Source organism: Chelonia mydas, chromosome 2, assembly GCF_015237465.2.
Source record: "Chelonia mydas isolate rCheMyd1 chromosome 2, rCheMyd1.pri.v2, whole genome shotgun sequence".
Lineage (NCBI taxonomy): Eukaryota > Metazoa > Chordata > Testudines > Cheloniidae > Chelonia > Chelonia mydas.
The window spans coordinates 107,954,422-107,977,541 of record NC_057850.1 but is presented as its reverse complement, the minus strand read 5'-3'; the positions used below and the strand labels follow the sequence as shown (position 1 = coordinate 107,977,541).

Here is a 23,120-nt window from a genome sequence, read left to right as displayed (position 1 = left end):
TTTATTTTTTTATTTTAAAGACATTTTAATGTTTCTCTACTTATCATCTTTGGTGGTAATTAAAATAGTTAAATCGGAAGTGTTCTGGATAAAGCAGCTTCATCAGAGCGTCCTCATTCATTACAGTGGTCACGACTAGTTCTGTGTCAATAAGATGAGAAGGCAATTTTTGACTTATCCATCCCATGTCAGCTTGTCCTCAAAAAGAGTCATGAGATGTAAATGGCAAAGATGGTTACTGCGTGCAGCTGGAGCCCCAACACAGCCCATTTGATGTGAGCTATGTGTCGGATATTCTGCAGGAAAAGGTCAGAGAGATGAGGCCTCTTACAGAGCAATTGACAAAACAGCGCACTTCTGATTGCAGCAGCCAACTCTGAGATAAAACTAAAGTGATAAAATCTCAATCTCATCCCAGTCAGCTGCACTGATCACTGAGAGTCACTTTTTGTCAGTTTCACCATGGCTTCTGCTTGTGTTTCTCTCTCCTTTTCTCTAAATTATAATGAGAACGACGCAGGAACCCCTCTGTGTGAAAACAGATATAATATAAATTAAGTTCAGCTCATTTAGTATCAGAGCCATGTGATATCAGCTTGTTTCAGTGCACATGAGTTTTAGCTGACACTATTGACTGGTTTGATTTGTGGACTTTAGATTCCTCAAGGTTGCTGCAAATTCTGGTTTATCTTGACTCCACTGAGGCAGTGGTTAAAGTGGATCAGATTAGAAAGGGGAACCACTAGCCAGCTTTGGTGCTTGCATATGGAATCAGTTATAGAAACACTGCTACTTTCATTAAAGTAGGGCTCTGGATGGGCTGCACTATTCATAGTGGAAGTACGTAATAATTACTCTGGTTTCCAAGATAACTGGTGTAACCAGATATGAGCACCTTTGCTGGAGCTGTGTGTGGACACAAGTAATTACCTTGATTTTTATAGTGTACAGATCTTGTTCAGCCTCCATTCTATCTGCAAGGGTTCTTCCGGTTTAAATCAATACTTCAAGTCCATTTTCCTCCCTCTTGGGATTTTAGCTGGCAATCTACTTCATAAAAAGTGCCGAATGGTAATATCACGCGTTGCATGGTTAAAGGCTGGCCGATATTGGCAGCAAAACCCAAAAGAAAAGGGAAATACCTTTCTTCTTCTTTCTGTTTCAGACTGTTTCTCTTTCAGGATTGCAGTACCCCATGTTTTAATGCACACCAGAGTCCTGTTCCGTAAGGTCTAGTGATGTTGCAGAAAAGGCACCACTTTCTTGAAATGACAGCAATTCTATACACAATAAAAAAGGAAAGCAAATAAATGGGCACAGTGTGGAAAGTTTTTATAGAACTGCACAGGCCGCTAGCCCTGTTAGCTATGGCTGTAGTTGTCTGGCTAAAACCCTGCATCTTTTTGTAAATTGACCCATTTCAGTGATTGATCATAGAAACATTTGGAAAAGAATAATAATAAAAAAAGAGAATCTCAGACCAAAATAACAGGTAATATGGAAGACATCCCCCACAAAGAAAAGGCCTAACCCCAAACCCTGACTGACAAGAATCAAGAAAAAAAAGCCAAACTTTTTTTATTCTAAAAAGCCTATATAGAATTGCCAATGGGTGCTGTTTAAATCCAGGAGTAGCTTTCACCAGAACAACAAAATACCTGCCCTCTCAAATGAGAACCCAGAACATAACTGGTTACTGGGGAGAAAAAAATGAATAAATAGGGTTGGGGGCACAGGTCATAGGATTAGAACAAAGATCCAAAGGGAACACCAAGTAGAGAATCCCAGGCAATGCTCACTGCTCTGAAAAGGAGTCCAGGGTATCAGTGGATGCCACGCAGAAGAACTCTGCCTGGATGCATGCATGGACGAAGGCGACCAGAAAAAGGTCCCTGCGCCAGCCTGTCCAACTTCCTTCTCCTGGGCTTATGGATTGTCAGCCTTGGAGACTGAAGCTCCTCTATTTACAGAACACACAGACCCTGATTATAGTAGAGGGGGTAGCAGCACCATACAAGGCTGAGACTTGTTTGCTGTTGAATAACTCATTTTCTTTATAGAAATGTAGAAAATCTATGCCACCAGATAGTCAGCTGGTGCTCAGCATCTCTGAAAATCAGACTCATTGGCCCAGAGTTTTCAAAAATGGCCTCTGTTGTCTTAACTTTTGGGTGACCAATCAGAGACTTACTGTCCCACTGAAAGTTTTGGCCTTAACTTCTCTGTGCCTCAGTATTACCATTCGCAAAATGGCTTGATAAAATGTTATACAGTACTGCCAAACTCAAGCTTTTACAAACCATGAATCAGGCCCTCCAGAAATCATGGGTTGACTTAAAAATCCCGAGACTTAAAAAAATTATAAATGTTTGGTCTTATTTGCCTTCTATTTAGAACCTTTATGGATCACATTTTCCAGTTTCTCACTGCCTCCATGAGGATAAGAAACTTGTGTTTGGGGTAATTTTTTAAATGAAAGCTGAAATTATTGTAATTCGACTCCAGAAATTAGGACTTTAAGAAAAACACCAAATATCATAAGACTCATGATAAAATTGCAGGAGTTGGCAACACTGCTTTTACACTCCTTTGTTGGAGAGTAGGAGGAAACAGTAGAGAGAGTTGATATTGAAGGAAGTGCCTAAATAATATCCTTAACTCTTTGTTTCCTAAGCTTTAAGGGTGTGCATCCAAGGGTAATAAATCCTAGCAACCTTAACTTACAGGAAACAAAGGTTGTTTTGGCTCTGCATTGTACTTGTATGAAGAGGACATGCAGTATTTGAGGCACAGGCCCATTTGAAGCAGAATATTAAGTATAAGCCCTTTGAAATGTTCCTTAGTGATCAGGGCCGGATTTATACCTTACGCACCCCTAGGCATAGCATCTTCAGCACCCCACCCCCAACCCCGCCTACAGCTGACCTTTATGTTGCGCACAGTTTTAGAGTGGTAAGGCGCCCCTAGAACACCAGTGCCCCTAGGCATGTGCCTACTGTGCCTAACTGGAAAACTGGCCTTGTTAGTGATAACCTACCACGTCTCCAGTGGCTCCACTTCACTCACCACTTAGTCGAGCACTTTCAAACCCATCCTTCGTAGCAAAGGTGCCAGCAGGCCTCAAGAGTACATGGAGATATCTACCAACCCTTCAAAGCCTTTCGGACTTGAAGGAGGGAGTTGCATTCTCAATTATCTATAGCAGGCACACTTAAAAGGTTAGTTCAACTATAGAGCTATTACTGTAGCTAATGGAATCCCCCATTTTAAGGTTAAGGAAAGCTTTATTATCTCTAAAACCTGTCTTTTGTCACCTGAGACAAGGAGATTGTATGGTATATGAGACGTCTGCTTCAAAAAACCTGCAATATGGAATGCTTTTGCCCCCCTATCTTCTCTTTTAGGGAAATAAATAATTGCATTCACTCAAGGGGCCAAATTCTTTTCTTTTCCTCCAGTGCAACCACAGCGCAATTGAGAGGAGAATTTGTCCCAGGAGAAATAACCCCTCTGCTTTGCCCTTCTCAAACCCAAAGTCTGCCTTTGTGCTCTAGCTTTCTGATTCAAAAAGGCATTTTTTGGTTTCCAGCTCTGGCTGTGTGAAGGGTCAGTGCACTAATAGGATACTGCACTGGGAGAGGACAAGGCTTTGGAGGGCTCTTTAGAGATTTGATTGACCGTGTGAAGGAGATCAGCCGCAACCAAAAAGGAAGGAGACATTGGAAATGAGGGATTCTTTAAATCCTCCCACCCCATTGCTCCTAAATCTACATCAGCCAGTTGTTGATAAACCTGGTCATTGCCTATGTAGATCCTAACAAAACTGGATTTTAAAAAACAAGATCTATTTTTGTTTAACCTCCCCTTGTTTTGTGTTGTTGAGTCAGGGTGTTTCCTGAGCATAACTTTATTGTAGGAGATGCTGGTAAATATATGCTTTATGCTTTGTTAACGAGGTACCAGAAAACAAGCTAGCATTTTGAATGAAGTTATGATAATGCCTCTTAGAATGCAAGTGGTTGATATGAGTTATAAGGAAAGACTACTGTGGGGTGTATTTAGAAAGGCTGGACAACTGTATTTACACCCTACTGTGGGGTGTATTTAGAAAGGCTGGACAACTCCCTAAATTTACAGGATTTTGGAAACTGCTTCTTCCATGTGGTGCCTAATCACAGGGGATATTGTACACCAACTTCAGAGGCCCTTTGATACTTGGGAATTGGGAAACTCTGACCACCAGTGCTAGGGTGAATGACATCAATGCTGTGGGAAACTAGAAGAGCTATTTTGGCTCTGGCATTGTAGCTCTATGTATGGCTGAAATGTGTGAGACACTGGAGCCTCGATCCAAACAAACTTGCACATCTGTAAAATATATCAGTGATAGTTACATGACTTCAAGCAGGAAAGAACAAGTTCAGAAGTACATGGGCCATTATTTTTTTCCTCCAGCAAGTCTGATGTTGCCTGTGATTGCTTAATACCACACTCCTGTGTAGGGGGAAGGGGCTTGTCAAATCAGTTTCTTATGTGAATTATTTTATTTTGGTTTTTTTAAATGTGAAGTGGTGTTCATTGGGAAATATCTTATTGGAGTTATACATGCAGAAGACACAGTGATCAGCAGCCAAATGATAATGCTCAAAGAGACATCTTTTAAATGCTTTTAAAACTTGCATTTTATTTTAAAATATAGGTGCAGACATAGGATCTGTAAATATCTGTAATAATAATACTGTTACGGTGGGGATTGGGTGAAATCTCCTTGAAGCTGGTTGATGTAACAGCTGTTCTTCATTCAGGATAAATTGTAAAAAGCAATTAAGCTTCTTTATGGAATGAGATAGCTGAAACAATGGAAGTCACCACCCCAAACACAGGCCGCATGAAACACTGGTCAGGAATCCAAGATATGGTGGCAGAAGGATTTCACTGTGGGGTGTATAAAAACGCTGGAGGTGCTGCCCTGAGAGAGCGAGAGTGAGATTTTGGGTAGAGTGCTGACTGAAAGAGGCTTGGAACAGAGAGGAAAGATACTGTCTTCTGCTGTTTGATTTCTACTGTGTTTAGGGACGCAGGACTTTATGTACAATCTTCGTAAATAAACAGGATTGCATCAAACAAATACCCAACTCCATCAATTTGTCCTCCAAACGGAAACAACCTGCTAGACCCCAAACATTGGCTAACTGCTCGGGTCAAAAAGGGGTCACAGTTCTGTAGAAAGCAGTGGGACTGGTGGGCTCAGGGTAGAGTGAAGAAGAGGGTGAATTCTAAGAGAATTTTTGGAGATTACATAAACTCCTGCCTGCCAATATGTCTCCTCCCTTCCCCCCCACCCTCTAAAAAAGTTTAGTATTGGAGATCGACAGCTGGCCCAAGTGAAGTCCTGCTGGATATTTGTTATTGTTGGGGAAATTTCCTTATGAATCATCTGTGCATTTTAATTAAAATAGAGTGTCATGATATATATCCAAAGCTAGTTTTGGAAGAGAGCATATCTATACAGGAACAAACTGGACTGGGGATTGAGAGCATTGCTTTGAACATGGACACATTATTCTTTGGAGTCTTTGTACAGTCCTAATCACTCCCTACTGAAATATCGCATACCTGCCACAACTAGATTGAAGCCCATTGAATCTAAGCAGCTTGACTGGCAGTGCTTACAAATTCTGCTAGTGAGGCTGGCCACCAATAGAGGTTATAAAGTCAGTCAGATTTTGGAAATCTTTATAAAGGCCACTGTCTTTCTGGACCTTTCAGATGTTTCCTAAAAAATATCCAGCATTAACAGAGGTAGTGCTGTCCACTGGACCTTGTACACAACTCCTAAATAAAATATATCTGACATTTCTAAACCAAGTCAATATGGCTTTGCAAAAAGAGTTAGTCTTCAAAAAATGAAATATTCTTCATTGCTCTTCTAGCTACATTGAGATTTGCCAAAAACGTAATGTATGCTTATAGAAACAAATTACACACACAACTTAAAATTGGGAGGGGGGATGTAAAAATATTAGGTCAATAAATGTGTTGCCTTAACAAAGTGTAGCCACTTCATGTTTAATGTATATCCTTAAAGGGGCTTCCACTGTACCTTATTATGATTGCTGAAATATTTTGATAGAAAGCAAGGAGGAGATGCAAATAGTAAGAAGGGGGAATCTGTGTTACATGGTTTGCTGGCCCAAGTCTCTGAGATAATTGGTGTGATTGTTTTCTATGACAGGGCCATTTTTTACTAGGAAAACTGATCTTATCTTTCCAGTGTTTTCCCCTGTCTGACAGGTACAGTCCATTGGTTATAAAACACGCACAGCATCTGCTGACAAACTGAAAAGCTGTTTTGATGACCTGTTGTGCAAAGAAAAATGAGAACTCTCTGCATGGCCCTGTAAAGCGTGTCTGCAGAGAAACAACATAAAAGAGGCTGGAATAATCAGTTCCATGCAAGTTTGTGCTACATAACAAGGAACTGGTTGAATGCTAGTGCACTTCAGTTCACGTTTTCATGGGCACAGGAAGCAATAAAAGCTTGGTAGGGCTAGCATGTTAAGGAGTAGTATAACCTTTGTCCGTGCATACGAGCCTATGAGAAATAAGAAGATAAGAGAATATGCTAAACCAATATGTTCTTTTGCTTAGGTATGGTTTCTATACTTTGGTGTTGCCACAGGGTAATGCTGGCAGTCAATCATAGTAGTTTATATAAATAAGATGTGAGTGCTATTTGGTTGCTTGAATGAAAACATTTTTGCTCTTTTTTAGCAGCGACAAAAAAAAAAAAAACCCTAAAAACAAAAACCTGAGGGACTGAGCAGATTTTACTTGATTTTTCTGGGCAGTTGGTGTGAAATATTGGCAGTAAAGAGCAAATTCAGAGAAATATACAATACTGCAGCCTTTTCTTATTATTAATACTCGGTAGGCAGCCTGCATTGCATAGCATTTTTTAGATGGATTTGGAAGTGTGTGTTTACACATAGTATCTCTATAAATTCTAAAATTCTGGTTCCAGTTTTACAAGAAAACAAACTTATCCGCCTATATCTCTTTTGTTGTTTGTAACCATTCCAGAGTCTATTTTAGCTTATTTTCTCCTTCTCTAGTAGTTATATCCTATCTGCGGGGGATTTGTCCCTCCATGTCATTGCCTTTGGTTGCCACCTTTTCAGTTTTAACAATTTTTGTAATTACTTTATATCTCTCAATAGACTGTCCAGGGATAAATATGATTTACTCACCTTCAGACTGAGAGAATAAAATTGCCAAAATCAGGGAGAGTAGGTATTGCAAAAAATCAAATAGCAGTAACCATGTTTTATGTTGAAGGGGAGGTTTTTTTAAAAAACCCTAGGTTCAGAGTTTAATTACAGAGATGAGATTAATGGTTCACTTCTACAAAAAGGTGAGGGAATGTCAGTCCCATGTGGGATGGGGAGGAATTCTATGAAGTGGAATGGCTGGTCAGAATAAACGATGGTGGAGAGGTATATTGCAGGAGCAGTTCTGTTTCCTAAATACCATTCCTTTTTCATTTTAATATCTAGCGCTCTGTTTCCAGTGCTTTACACCATCACCTTTGATTTTAGATAATTAATAATATATAAAACCGATATCTGTAGAGCACATTTTATCCAAAAATTCCAAAGTGCATGTCAGATTTTCCAAAAAGGAGTTTTTTCCTTTATCACTGAAGTGTAGCCAGCTCTTGGGTAGGGGATCAGAGCCTTTAGTCAATGCATAACACTCATAATGAGGAACACTGTTGTGAAATATAACTGAAGGGGGAATTTAGGTCAGCGGAACGTAATTACCCGAGTAGGAACTGGGCCAAGCAAATGCTGGGACTGGCACCTGTACTCTCCTACAAAAAGTATCTTGGCATCTTATATATGAAATGGTCAAGACCACACTTCTACAGCTTATCTGAAAGACAGAAGTGCAGTATTCCCTAACACCATGCTGGGCCGCTGGTTCAATATTGACTAAGGTCTAGTCTACACTGCAACGATAAAACAAAACCCTGCCGGAGCAAGTCTCAGAGCCCTGGTCTACAGACGCAGGCTCATGCTATGAGGCTAAAAACAGCAGTGTAGAGGCTCCTGCTCGGACTCGAGCTTGAGCTCTGAGACTCCTCCCCGTCCCCCACTGGGTTTCAGAGCCTGGGGTACAGCCCAAGCAGGAACATCTACACTGCTATTGTTGGCGCTGTAGAGTGAGCCTGCGTCTGTAGATCCGGGCCCCTGAGAATCACTGCCATGGTTTGGTTCTTTTTGTAGTGTAGACATATGACCAGCCATGCGTCCTTCAGCATGGAGGTACCCTGTCCTAAACAGACTCTGGGCCTGATTATGTGGGAGATCCAACAAGATCACTGCTTGACACTTTTGGGTAAGAGGACTCTATTCTTTTGGTGTCAGAAGAGTCCCTGAAGAATAAATTCTTCTGATCCACCTTGCAGGACCAGCGCAAACTGCTTGTGAAGCTTCCCAGCCAAGAACTCTGTGTACCCTCCATTTCTACAGGTGTGGAAATGCTGTGCAGATGAGGTTCAGGGAGTGGTGGCTAACCCTGCTCAGAGCTGGACCAAATGCACAATGTTTAAAATGTTGGTAGCCACCTTTTGTCCTGTCTACACGAGCTCTAGCGCATTACAGGTGGAGGTTATTTCTTAGGAAAAAAGCCTAACTTGTGTATGTTTCCTTCTTTCTGTACAGCTACTTTGACTTTTATACAGTGCCTTTCATCTGAGAACCGAAAAGCCTGAGGAATTTGGACTCACACCTTCTGTTTTGAGGTAGGGAAGTGTTATACAGGTGGAGAAACTGGCACAGGTTGGTTAAGGGATGTATCTGAGATCAAGTGGAGTCAGTTCCAGACCTCGGAGTATGTCAGAAACTCCACTAGGAACTTCAGTGTTGCAACTGATTTTGTGTGGAAGGTGTTACGATTCGACAGTGGTAAAACCCTGAGAAGAGATCCTGAAATGGAATTCTGACTCCAAATTCCCCTGCTCTAACTCTTAGTACCTACTTTATCTGAGAAGTGATGATGATTCGTTTCCCCTCTAAATATACTCCCCCACAATGAAGTTTGTCCTAATAAGCATTATTATTTGGAGTAGAAGTATTATTAATGAAGCTAACCACAGTATGGAGTAGTTCACAAATATCTGTGCTCCGAGAGCTGACACCTCCCTTCATATTTACTGTCCACTGTCAGTACGAAGCAGCAGATGCTTTTAACCATTGCACAGTTTTTGGTATTACCACAATTAGGTGTGGGGAGTTAAAGCTCAGAGCTCTCAACTAGAGAGGCAGAGAGACTAAAACTCCCACTAATTTCAATGAGAGATGAGGACTCTGCACTTCATAGGATTGAGCCTTTACTATATTAAAAGTCAATAACTCTTTTTTTAACTCTATATACCAATATAATTATAATTTCTGATATAGATAATTGTAGCGGGGTGGTCACCCACTCCTGCCCTGAATGGCTTAAAACAGCCCTGGGAGAGGGCTGGGGCAGGGGAAAAGCTGGGCTGATTGGGAGACATGCCCCAAACAGACCCAGCTGGCCCTATAAAAGCCAGTGAGGCCAGGAGCAGGGAGACTCTCTCTCTAGCCTGTTGAGAGGGAAGGACCTGGCTGCTGGGAGCATACCGAGGTACCTGAGGTGGAGCAGGGCTGGGGGAAGGCCAGAGGAGCTGGGGAGCTCCGGCCTGGAAACCCCCCAGGCTGCAGGCCAAGTGGAAGGCCAAATAGGTACTGGGATTGCAGGGGGCAGCCCAAGGGGTAGGCAGAGGCAGCAGGTCCAAACCCCCCTTGCCTATTATGAGTGGCGCTTACACTGCAATCGGCCCCAGGGAAGGGGGGCTAGGTGATGACTGGCAGTGGCCATAGACTGAGGCGAGGTGGGGGTAGAGGGGTTGGGGGTTCCCTGGGGAGGGGAGACCAGATCTGTGTGGAGTACTGCAGGTGGCAGCACCCTGGCGTGAAAGGGGTACACCAGGGTCCAGGAGGGCCTTGGGGGCCCAGCAGCAAGCGGGACACTGGCCTGCAGAGGGCACTCCGGAGGCTGGAACGCTGATTCCCTGGATGACCAACAGGAGGCGCCACAGGGGTGAGTCCCACACCGCTACAATAATGTACGACACAGCACTAGTTTGGGTGAGATGGAGGTAAATTTAAATGCATAATGGACATCTTTGAAAATGGAAGAGATGGAGAGTGCTAGTTATTGCTAAACTTGAGTTTAAAAAATACAGCTCTGTCTGTGTTTTTAATAACTTTGACAGATCAAGGAGCGTGTGTGTGTGGCGGGGGGGAATAATGCCCTTAACTAGCACCTGTTTGTAATGCAGTAAGAATGTATAGCTTTTGATGCATTACTCCTAGCTTATCAAGTGGCTGGATATTGCTGCTCAACCTATGTAATGCCTCATTTACTAGCATTTGATTATGAAGTCCGTAGTTAAAAAAATGGATGGTGAAGATTAGGCTCACAGTTAAGAGAGTATGTTTATCAAGAGGGTTAGATGTAAATACTGTATATGAATAGCTTTCAATATAATCATTTGAACAGGTTCTTTTGGCTACCACTGAGATGAATTGCTTTCTATTGCATTTTTGCTTTACTCATGTGTGTTCATGTACCTCCGATAAAAACAATAAAATGTTAATAACATCTACTTTTCTATAAGGCATGTTATGGCTAGTTGTGTCGTGTTATCAGTAATGCTGTGCAATTTAATTTGAGACTTGGAAAAAAAAAGTATTTAGAGTCTTAGAGAAACTGGTAGTCCAGTCCATGGTGTCTTGTGGGGTTATGCGTCTGCCCCATCAATTTGTCAAATGCAAATATATTTTCTTTTTTCATTTAGATCTATTTCTCTCTGACAGTTAACACACAAACTCTGAAAGATTTTGTTGCTGGGCACTGAACCCTTTCATCAAACAGTATAGATGCCTAGACAGAGAAGATTTCAAAGAACAAATGCTTGTGTTTGGGAATTTGGATGAATCTCAAGCTTGTGGTTCTGCAACAAGGGCATAGGAATAGCCAACCCAGAAAAGGTCAGTGGGCCAGCTTGTCTGTTGTCCTCTCTGAGCACATCAGTAGAAAGTGTAAAACTCCACAATTAGGTATGGATGAATGGTTTAAATAAACCAAGAACTGACCTGGCCCTTCACTCCAAACTCAGATTGAATCAGACATTTTTGAGGTTTGAAGAACTTTGGCTAACTTTTCAAAAATTAGTTTTTATTTGCCTGTGTAGTACTTTGTTCCAGTCAGGGGCAAGACACAGAAGCTGTGGTTGTGGAAGTTGAGGCTTATGCAGAGCTCTTTGGTATGAAAATTTCATGAGATTAACTTTCTCACAAGATTTCTAGTATTTTTTGAGCCAATTCAGAAATCCCTTAGCTGACCTTTGTCACAGTATTTTGTCAACTGTGGTACTAGTATTAATAAATAATAGTTTGAAAACAGGTGTGAGAATAGTGCATGAGAGGCTGCATAAGGTACTTTGAGCCTGGTCAGATGCCTGATCTCATGAGATTTCTAGCCCAATTTCCAGACCAAAGAGCCAGACTAACAAGATTAGAAACACTTAATGCAACTGTAGTTGCCTCTTGAATGCCATTTTGCTTTCATTTGAGAACACTGTTTTCCTTTTGTCCGGATTAGCACTAGGCGGGAATTGGGTACTATAGAAAGGATATTTTGTGACTCTGCAGCGGATTGCGTCATTCTGTTGGATGCTTCTACAAGGAGCCGTGACTGGGGGTGGGGAAGGTGAAGGGACTCTTGAACTCTGACGTCCTCTGCATGGATTGATACAAAGCTCCGTACTTCATCCTCGTTCAGAAACAGGTACTGGGTACCCTAGTGACTTTCAAGCTCAATATTTCCCCTCCCCACAAAAACTTCTATTATAAGAAAGGTGCCATGTCCTCCCCTACACATAGGATTTAAATTATGCAGCAGGGACACCATGTTAGTGTGGCAGAGAGTCAGGATTTTTGTGTCTGTGCCTCTTCATTGTCTCTCCCCCATTCAGTCCAGTCAGTACTGTATTCCTGGAGCAATTCATTTTGTTCCAGGATCTGCCATATTTTGCTGGGTGAACTCGTGCAAGTCACTTACTTGACTGCTCTGTGCCTTGGTTTTCCTGTCTGTAAAACAGGGACCTTTGTAAAGGGTTTTGAAACATAGGCATGAAAAGTGCGGTGTAAGAGTTCAGTATTATGACTATTACATGTGGCCCCGAAATTACAATTTTCATTGTGCTACAGATTTCTGAATTTAAAACAAGCAACTGCACTTTAACCACTGTCAGTAAAAAAACTAGAGGTTTTGGCAGATGGCCAAGGTGCTATGGAAGCTTTTGGCACCCAGGAAGGCGTGGGGGAGGTGGTTTTACTATTGTCATGTCTGAGGCTCTAGAAGATAATGGAGAGAGGAGGATGCCTTTCTTCTTTTCTTTGTCTTTGGGGCAGGTGACTTTACATTTCCAGCAAAACAAAGGGTGCCACCCCATAACAACAACACATTTCCCTACTGCATCTGTTCCAGGAACTGCTACTATATCTAGCAGTGACAAATAGGCACATTATCTTGATGTTTCTGTTGAAGTAGTGAGTGAAATATTGAATGACTTCAAAAGTATCATCACACCCCATTAGGATGAAGCGGGAGTTCACAATAGTTGAAGCTATGGCTATAGGCTGTCTGCAGACTCTAGCAGATGTCTCTGCCTCAGTTTGCACTAGATTCACATTTTAAAGGTTTCCTTTGTAACCATAAGAGCAGGAAACTTAACTTGGTTTAATGAAAGCTGAGACCAAGGAGCACAAGTATGCTGCAGTTTAAAAATTAATACGGCTTGGTAACTGCTTTATACACAGGGGCCCTGATTTATACATAGTTCATTGTTGTAGATGTTATTTTGTCTTATAGCAGTTTCTAGTGGCCCCAACCAAAATCAGGGCCCCACTGTGCTAGGCATATCCTCAGCATATGAAACAGTATCTTCCCCCAAAAGCTTACTATCTAAACACACAAAACAGAGAGAAGGTAGGATGGGAAACAGAGGCAGAGAGGTGAAGTGACTTGCCCAAGGTGACCCAACAGGCCAAGAATAAAAATCGGGTCTCCTAACTCCCAGTCTGCTGGACCATGCTGCCCTCTCATCTACATGCACATTTTAAAACTCATGGTTATGTCCATTAAAAGTGTGGTCCTTTCCAGTTTCAGGTATGACAATCACTCTGACTAGAGTAACTGGAGTCTGCCATTATGCGGGAGGCTCATCTTATAACACTGAGGAGAGTGTCAAAGCCATCTAAGAGTGGAGCTGTATGAAATGCTATCTTTCTATTTAGCTTGCAGGAGAAATCAATTCTAATGAAAACTCATCAACATTGCACAAGTCAGGCCTCTCTGCACTTCTGTTTTTAAAAAACAAAACAAAAAACACCAAACAAACAAAACCACATCAGAAAACCAGGAGGCTTTGAGGAAATACAATAAAGATCAAAAAGACTCCTGTCCTACCTTGCATAGCTGGAGGCTCTTTAGTGCATTAGTGGGTTGTGAATTAAACAACTGTTTCAAGTTATTATGTGGTACACAATAACTCCATCCTGCACAGGCCATTGACTGGAAAGATCATCCCAAATCTCTAGGTGCAGTCAGATCCAAGCTCTCCTTTCCCACCAGATTTTTTAGTTGATAGCACTCATTTCTGAGGGCTATGAGATCAAATCTCAGCTGGTGGTGACACTGCAGATGCTTCACAGTGGGAGATGCAATCCTTTGACTAAAATGCTAAACCAAGCTCCCTTGAGGCTACATCTTCACTGTAACAAATTTGCTAGTCTCTAAGGTGCCACAAGTACTCCTTTTCTTTTTGTAACAAAGGTGTGTTTTTACACTGAGATGGCTAATTTGAGAACTTTCTCAGTTTAAAATCTTTGTGGGGACAAGGCACTGGTAGTTTTTTAACTTGATGTAACTAGTCAACCCCACTGAGATTTTACAAGGAGACCTCATCTACACTTAAAATGTAGGTCAACATAGCTATTGCACTTAGGGGCGTGAAAAATCCATACCCCTCAGCGCTGTAGCTATGTTGATCTAACCCACAGTGTAGACACAGCTACATCTATGGAAGAATGCTTCTGTTAACCTAGCTACCATTGCTCAGGGAGATGGTGGTCCTACAGCAGTGGGGAAAAAAAAACAAACCTTCCATTGCTGTTGGCTGTGTCTACCTTACAGGTTTATTCTTTCATAGCCAGGGCATCATTATCATAGTGTAGCCATGGCCTGAAGGAGAGATCTCAAGTTAGTTATCTCAGTGTAAAAACACACTTTTTTTTGCATTGAAGACACAGCCTGTCTCCTAATGGTGCCCACAGGTATGCTAAAGATCTAACGGCACTCTTCAAAACAAAGAGGCAGGGAATAACGCTAGTGCCCTGTCCAACAATCCCCTCAATAAAACTGTTTCTAGATGTGCAAGATTGTCTGTATGCTGTTGCTGAGTGCATTATAACTGCAGTGCGCTAACTTATCATTCTGTAAAGTGCGGTGCAATACCAGGATTAGGAAAGGCACTATGTAAAACCAAACTCCAATTTATTCAAGTGGCTGTTTGATCAGATATATGATCTGCAGGCCTGTGGCTCTGTGGCTATGAATGCCCATTGTACTCCTTTGCACATGCCAGAAATTACAAGTGCCCTTTCAGGGATTTTTCATGCCATCTTTTCCTCTCCCTTTATCCTTTTATTGTGTGTTGAAATTTCAAACAGGTCACTAGTACTCCTTTTCTTTTTGAGAAAAGAAAAAGGATTCCTCAATGGGACTTTCATCCCAGAAACATAAATACTGCATCTAATCTTCAATTGCTTATTCTGTAGGTCATGATTGACCGTTGGCTTTATCAAATATATACCTGCTAATTCTTAGTGAGTCCCAATAGTAATGTAATTATTTTGAAAGTAGCCCAGCCATTGATCATTGCATAATACGAGAAAGAAAGCAAATGAAAGACACATTAGAAGGAGGTTTGGGGGAGGAGGGAAAAGGGTCCCAGAGAAATGAGAGCCTCAAAAGAAGGAAGTTAGATACAGCTTGAAGGACTTCATCCTGACTAATTTGGGAAGGTAACAAAGGGATGGCATCAACATGAGGAGAACAGGGAAGAATAATAGTAAGAACAGAGAGGACTGAGGATGAATAAAAGAATCATATAATGCACAAATGTCTAACTCTTTATGGAGCAAGAATATTTTAGTGTCCTCTCTATTCCTCCCTTCCTGGTCCTAAGAAAATGTCTTACTCCTAAGGAGAGCAAAAGGGTTGGCAAGTTTAACAATGCCCTCAAGGGTGATGAAATGTTGGTGTTTGACAGGACAAACATTTGGCCATCCCGTTCTCTGGTTTTGTTTTAACTGAGTTGCTCTTTTAGTGTCATCTCAAGTCTAGTGATCCACATACAGAACAAGATGAAATGACCATAAATGTAATTGCCTGGAGTGCACAGAAAAGAAAAAGTTTTCAGAGTAGCAGCCGTGTTAGTCTGTATTTGCAAAAAGAAAAGGAGTACTTGTGGCACCTCAGAGACTAACAAATTTATTTGAGCATAAGCTTTCGTGAGCTACAGCTCACTTCATCGGATGCATTCAGTGGAAAATAGAGTGGGGAGATTTATATACGTAGAGAACATGAAACAATGGGTGTTACAGTGTGTATGGTAACACCCTTTGTTTCATGTTCTCTACGTATATATATCTCCCCACTGTATTTTCCACTGAATGCACCCGATGAAGTGGGCTGTAGCTCACGAAAGCTTATGCTCAAATAAATTTGTTAGTCTCTGAGGTGCCACTAGTACTCCTTTTCTTTTTGAGAAAAGAAAAAGGATTCCTCAATGGGACTTTCATCCCAGAAACATAAATACTGCATCTAATCTTCAATTGCTTATTCTGTAGGTTCTATTTAAAATGATGATGAAAGTTTTTTGGAGTTTGTTACTGTTAATATCTGTGTGTAAGAGATGAAGCATCCTGCCACTACAGGGAGCTGTAAAGCAATGGTGGTAGTATAGTGGGTTTAAGACACACACTGTCTCCCTCTCTCTCTCTCTCACGCACAGCTGAGGCATTGAGATCCAGAAGTAATGAAACAGAGAGGATACTGTATTCTATCAGTCTTAGTTTTCTATATAGCACAGGGGTGGGCAATCTTTTTGGCCTGAGGGCCACATCGGGGTTGCAAAACTATATGGAGGGCCGGGCAGGGAAGGCAGTGCCTCCCCCAAACAGCCTGGCCCCCACCCCCTATCTGCCCCCTCCTACTTCCCATCCCCTGACTGCCCCCCTCAGAACTCCCGACCCATCCAACCCCCCCCCGCTCCTTGTCCTCTGACTGCCCCCTCCCAGGACTCCCACCCCTAACCGCCCCACCGGGACCCCACTCCCTATCTAACACCCCCCCGCTCCCTGTCTCCTGACTGCCCCGACCGCCATCAACCCCCTGACAGGCCCCCTGGGACTCCCATGCCTATCCAACCCCCCCTGTTCCCCGTTTCCTGACTGCCCCCGCAGAACCTCCACCCCATCCAACCGCCCCCTGTCCCCTGATTGCCCTGCCACCTATCCACACCCCTGCCCCCAACAGGCCCCCTGGGACTTCCATGCCTATCCACCTCGCCCCCCCATTTCCTGATTGCGCCCCCCCCGAACCTGCACCCCATCCAACTGCCCCTACTCCCTGTTCCCTAACTGCCCCCCCGGAACCTCCTGCTCCCCGTCCCTTATCATGCTGGAGCCAGCCACGCTGTCCAGCAGGAGTGGTGGGCCAGAGGGCTGGCAGCGCAGCACACTGAGGCTGTGGGGGAGAGGGAACAGGGGGGGAGGGGCTGGGGGCTAGCCTCCCCGGCCAGGAGCTCAGGAGCCAGGCAGGACGGTCCCGCGGGCCGTAGTTTGCCCACCTCTGATATAGCACCTATTACTCTTCAATAATGTCATGTTATTTGTAAGGCTTTCCCTGCTTACTAAACTATATAACAGGGGTGGCCAAACTTACAGGCCCTCTGAGCCATATACAACAATCTTCAGAAGTTTGAGAGCCGGGGCACCTGCTGGGGCTTGGTGCTTTAGCCCCACTCCTGCAGAAGCCCTGATTCCCGGCAGGTGCACCCGGCAGGGCTGAAGCCCTGAGACCCCCCCTGCCCCCGCTAGACAGAAGCCCATACCTCACCACCCCAGTGCAAGGCAGATGTCCTGAGCTCGCCTGCCAAGCCTGGTAGGCAAAGAATGCGGGGGATATGGGGGGCTTGTGCGCTGCACTTTAATGGTAAGAGCCTCACGTGGCTCGCATGCCACAGTTTGGCCCTGCTATATAGGGCACTTCTGTGATTCCTGCTATCACAGTATCTGAATGTCTCACAATCCATAGTGTATTTATCCTCACAACACCCTGTGAGGTAGGGCAGTACTATTATCCTCATTTCGCAGGTGGGAAACCAAGGCATAGATGGACTAAATGACTTGCCCAAGGCCACACAGGAAGGCGATGGTAGAGCAGGGAAGTTCCTAAGTCTTAGGCTAGTGTCCTAACCACTGGACCATCCTTCCTCTCTGTGTCAGTGGGGATGTTTTAATATTTTGAGGAGAAAAAAGTCTATAATGAATGTACAAAGCAACTGATACATTTTGATTAAATTCTGATGCAGTCAAGAGCCACTGAAGATATGATGAGCCAGATCCCCAGTTAGCGTAAATCAGCATCCCTCCATTCAAATCAATGGATCATTGATTTTAATGGAGGGATGCTGATTTATACCAGCTGAGTGACTGCCTGTTTATGTAATAAAAGTCCATTACTACTTTTTCAATAGTTATACACTGAGATTATTTTGTCTTGGTGCTCATAACTGACCTATGTGTACCTTGTTAATTTCAAAGACATTCTGTGTAACAGTGCTTAAATATAAATGTTTTAAAGATTGTGGATTACCTTGTTAAGCAAGTCAGGCTTGTAAGTAATGTGGAGCTGATCCTTTGTGACGCTTACATGACCCAGAAACAAAGCAGCAGGCAGGAGATTACTACACTAAGTGAATAGTGTTTTGATATTTTCCTATAATAAAACCTATGAAGTTAACCTTTGAAGTAGAGTTAATTTATTTTCAGAATTGCAATGTTTTCTGTACGTATGCGTTTTAACCTATTTTTCCACTTCCCTTCTCTTGTCGTCAGACAGTTTTTAGGCCAGGAGTACAGTAATGAGTAGAGAAATGAGCATTAGACGGTAAAGAGCCCTTGTGGAAAAGTCCTAGAAAATGACGGAGAATGATAGTCTTTTTTTAGAATTTTTAAAAGTCCAGGTCCTCTAGTTTTGTAGTTGCAGGGTCACAGTAAGGAAATGTTAAATAAATATAAAATATGCAGATTTGTTTATAATTCAGGTGGATTTAATGCACAGAACCAGGAAGCTAATGTGTTGTTCAGTCTATCACTAGAGCTTTAATGATGATCACACTTCATCACTCACTCTGAGTGCTTGTCTTGATTTAACTGAACTTGGGTCCAAATAAAATTTTTGGCTCCCAGCATCTTCAGACTTTGAGGGCCTTTGAGATCTCAGACTGACCAGAATCAAAATTTGGCAATTGACCCTTTTTTTTTTTTTTTTTTTTTGCAATGGACCAAACCATAACCCTGGATCTGCAAAACACCTTTGTGTTTTCAAAAATCATATCTAAATGTTGTGTCTTGTTTTCATCTCTACATTTAACAGGTTTATGACTTTGTTATGTACACATACTACAGGGATGTATTATCACAGAAGGGGAAATCTTAGAGTTGACAGTACAGTAGTTTCTCCTTACAAAGTTAATTTATACCATGTATTCAATTGAACTAGTCACTGTATTTGAATTGACCTGAAATTCGGTGAATAGTTAGAGGCCAATGTCCCCGTCTACATCGGTACATGTATAGGAATGCATACATTGCAGCTACGGGAGATGAATAGGGGGCCAGTGCTCTCTTGTATGTTAATTCACCATTAATCGTTCTAGCAATAACTTTACTGATTCATGAGTTCCATAAATTCGTTAGCCCTGCTGTTAATGAAGAGCCTAATGCAGTACATATACAATAGATCATTCCTTTATCTTTTAATGGTATCTGATACAGAAAACTTGACCATACTGAACTAAATTGGTAATGATGATTTGCACCATGACACGAACTAACTATGATTAAAAGTTCATGAATGAATATCTGTTATGTATGTACAGTATTATCACAGAGACCAAGTTAACAGTCTGTTGGTCATTCTGCAGACGCTCAGAGCCAGATTTTTAAATGAAAGCGAGTAATCTTTGTGTTCCACAGTAGTGTAAAATGTCCTTTTAAAAATCTGTTTTGATTTTATTTTATCATTCCAGCGCCTAATCTTTTAAACTAAACAACTTCCTAGTAAGATGTGCAATAAGCTTTTGGTTTAGTGTGGTACCCATTAAAAAGTCAATATTACCAGCAAATGGCAGACACTGCTGTCTGGGAGCCAGGCCCACCAATGGGAGGTGGGGAGGCAAAGGGGGCAGTTGCCCAGGGGCCTGGGCGATTTAAAAGGGCTCGGGGGGCTCTGGCCACTGCTGCTGCCATGGTAGCAGTGGCCAGGAGCCCCGGGTCCTTTTAAATCGCCCGGGTGGGCTGCAGGGCTCCTAGGCACATGTGGGGTGGTAGTGGCGGCGGCGAAGACAGCTGGATGGGCATGTGGAAGGCCTGGGTGTCATAGGCGCCGAGTTTCTAATCGGCCAGGGGATGTTCCCCCAAGGCCCCACCCCCTCCCTGCTTCTTCCCACCTCACCCCTTCCTGCTGGGATGCCAGTTATTTTCATAGATTTTTAAGGCCAGAAGGGATCATTATATCATCCAGTCTCACCTTCTCTATAACACAGGCTATAGAATTTTACCCAGTTATCCCAGTACAATAAGTTAAGCTTACGATAGCAGACAGCTACAGTAGTTCAGATAACCTTGTATGATAACTTTTGATAAATTATTTTTTCAGTTGTGACCACTGTGCTTATCCAGCACAGTTAAGTAGTAAAGCAAACTCAAAGTGGGGAAAGAAGAAAATTCTCCCTGGAAGCTTTATTTTTTTCATAAACTTCTTACAAATATAAAGAACAAATGGCTTAGTTCAACATATTGAGGGCCTATTCGAAGTCACATTGATCAACATGAGGAAGCAAGAATGGAAGGAAAATTGCAAAGAAAAACATTAAAGTTTCAGTTTGGTCTAAGACTGTTTGCTATTTAGGGAATAAAATAAAAAGTAGTAAAATTTTTGAAAGCCAGTGTGTCATAGTACAGTGCAGGTTAAAAGTCAATTATTAATGCAAAGTAAAGGTTGAGAATTAGTGTTCTTTACAAAAGATCATTACATTACAGTTGCGAATTTCAATACTAAAGTCAGGTAAGTCTCAGTTACGTTTTGAGCACAATGTTCCTCCATGCTGTTCCTGCCCCCTTGTCTGCCAACTGTCTGCATATGGGCCAGAGACCCTTCACATTGCAACATTTAATTCTTCTCCAGTTCTTCATCCAAGACTACTGTCCACCACTTTAGCACAGGTTGGAGATATCCATACTCTGAAATGGGTCCAGAAAAACTCAGACCCACCCTTCACTTACAGATTGGAAGTCACCACTGTTATCCTGATGTGGGCAAGAGAAGATCCCACCCCATAACAACTGCTGCCCATCCTTCTAATATAGCCAGGAATTATATCCTATCTAATACATCACAATGTGTTTACCAACTAGTATGTGGCAATACTCACAATCATGAGATCATGTAATGAAAGACCTTATTGTAATAATATTGACACAAGGCTATAGCTGTCCAACACTGGGAGACTGGAGGAGAGGCACTCCCTAACTATGAATAGCCTACATATTTTCCTTTCTAGTGTATGAGTGAACTGAAATGTCAACAAATGATGACTGTCATTCAAAACAAGAGGATTTCAGGTTTTTATTGCCAGCCCAGCTTACATGTTAAAAAAAATATTAAGAGCAGTAGTTAATTACCCACTCCACCGTTAGTAACTCCAAAGTGCTGAAATGCACAGGAAAAATTAATTTCCATCTCAGATAGCCATTCACACACAGCCCGAGGTCAGACACTAAGCTGTTTGTTCAAAAGACCCCATAATAAATGTGGAAAGTTTACTTTTGCTTGTAAGGCATCTAGTATTGAGAACACTAAACATGTGGCACCTACCATCACTGGTTCACTGAACTCACTGGTAGTATGGGAAAACAGCCTCAGTGATATGAAAACCTCTCAGATGTTGTGGGGAAGCTCCAAAAGGTGCGTCCTCCAAACTTCTGAAGTCTTCTCTCACGTTTCCATTCCTTCCCCCTCACACCTAACTTCTGTTCATCCAAAATACATACTCAAAAGTCATCCTCTTTGTCCAGACTTCTGATCATGTCTGTTCTTTCTTTCATCCTTCACTGGATGCTTCTTGCCATCTGCATAAAATTTAAGTTCCTTGTTCTCACCTTCAAAACCCTGTAAAATTAAGCTCTAAATTTGCATCTTTCCTCTCCCTTCATCCTATTCACTCCACCAAGCTTCTTGACTAGCTGTTTCCTTCCTGTCATCTTTCCACACTCCTCAGTGCCTTTCCCCCTGCAGCATCCCCATGCCTGGAACCCTTTTTTCCTGACCCACTGCATCACACCTTCATCCTCTTCCGCAAGTCCTGCCTTGAAACACACTTCTTCAGCGAGGGCTATAAATCATCTTCTTCCCCTCCAGTGAAGTAGTATGGTGTCTAAGTGTGTCTGCTCCGAGCTCCGGTACAAAACTGCAGAAAAACCTGAGTGTCTGGATTAAGTTTAGAAGTGTGATCAACAAGGGTGATGTCATGGTGGGAATCTGCTATAGACCACTAGACCAAGGTGATGAGGTGGACGAGGCTTTCTTCAGGCAACTAACAGAAGTTACTAGATCACAGGCCCTGGTTCTCATGGGGGACTTCAGTCACCCCGGGATCTGCTGGGAGAGCAATACAGCAGTGCACAGACAATCTCAGGAAACTGATGGGCAGGATCCCCTGGGAGAATAACATGAGGGAGAAAGGATTCCAGGAGAGCTGGCTGTATTTTAAAGAATCCTTATTGAGGTTACAGGAACAAACCATCCCGATGTGTAGAAAGAATAGTAAATATGGCAGGCGACTAGCTTGGTTTAACAGTGAAATCCTTGCTGATCTTAAACACAAAAAAGCAGCTTACAAGAAGTGGAAGATTGGACAAATGACCAGGGAGGAGTATAAACATATTGCTAGGCATGTAGGCGTGAAATCAGGAAGGCCAAATCACACCTGGAGTTGCAGCTAGCAGGGGATGTTAAGAGTAACAAGAAGAGTTTCTACAGGTATGTTAGCAACAAGAAGGTGGTCAGGGAAAGTGTGGCCTCTTACTGAATGTGGGAGGCAACCTAGTGACAGAGGATGTGGAAAAAGCTAATGTACTCAATGCTTTCTTTGCCTCTGTCTTCACGACAAGGTCAGATTCCAGACTACTGCACTGGGCAGCACAGTAAGGGGAGGAGGTGACCTGCTCTCTGTGGAGAAAGAAGTGGTTCAGGACTGTTTAGAAAAGCTGGATGAGCACAAGTCTATGGGGCCGGATGCACTGCATCAGAGGGTGCTAAAGGAGTTGGCGGATGTGAATGCAGAGCTATTGGCCATTGTCTTTGAAAACTCGTGGCGATCGGGGGAGGTCCCAAATGACTGGAAAAAGGCTAATGTAGTACCCATCTTTAAAAAAGGGAAGGAGGATCCTGGGAACTACAGGCCAGTCAGCCTCACCTCAGTCCCTGGAAAAATCATGGAGCAGGTCCTCAAGGAATCAATTTGGAAGCACTTAGAGGAGAGGAAAGTGATCAGGAACAGTCAGCATGGATTCACCAAGGGCAAGTCATGCATGACTAACCTAATTGCCTTCTATGATGAGATAACTGGCTCTGTAGATGAGGGGAAAGTAGTGGATGTGTTTTTCCTTGAC

General features: G+C 42.6%; 1 long non-coding RNA gene across 1 annotated transcript in view; it reads left to right on the top strand.

Annotated features, from left to right (window-relative positions):
* The window catches only part of LOC119565621, a 113,168-nt gene that overhangs the window by 32,678 nt on the left and 57,370 nt on the right, over nt 1-23,120 (top strand). The window contains exons 4-5 of the long non-coding RNA XR_006288123.1: nt 8,471-8,558; nt 10,892-11,084. This is a non-coding gene — a long non-coding RNA (uncharacterized LOC119565621). The remainder of the gene's footprint in view (nt 1-8,470; nt 8,559-10,891; nt 11,085-23,120) is intronic.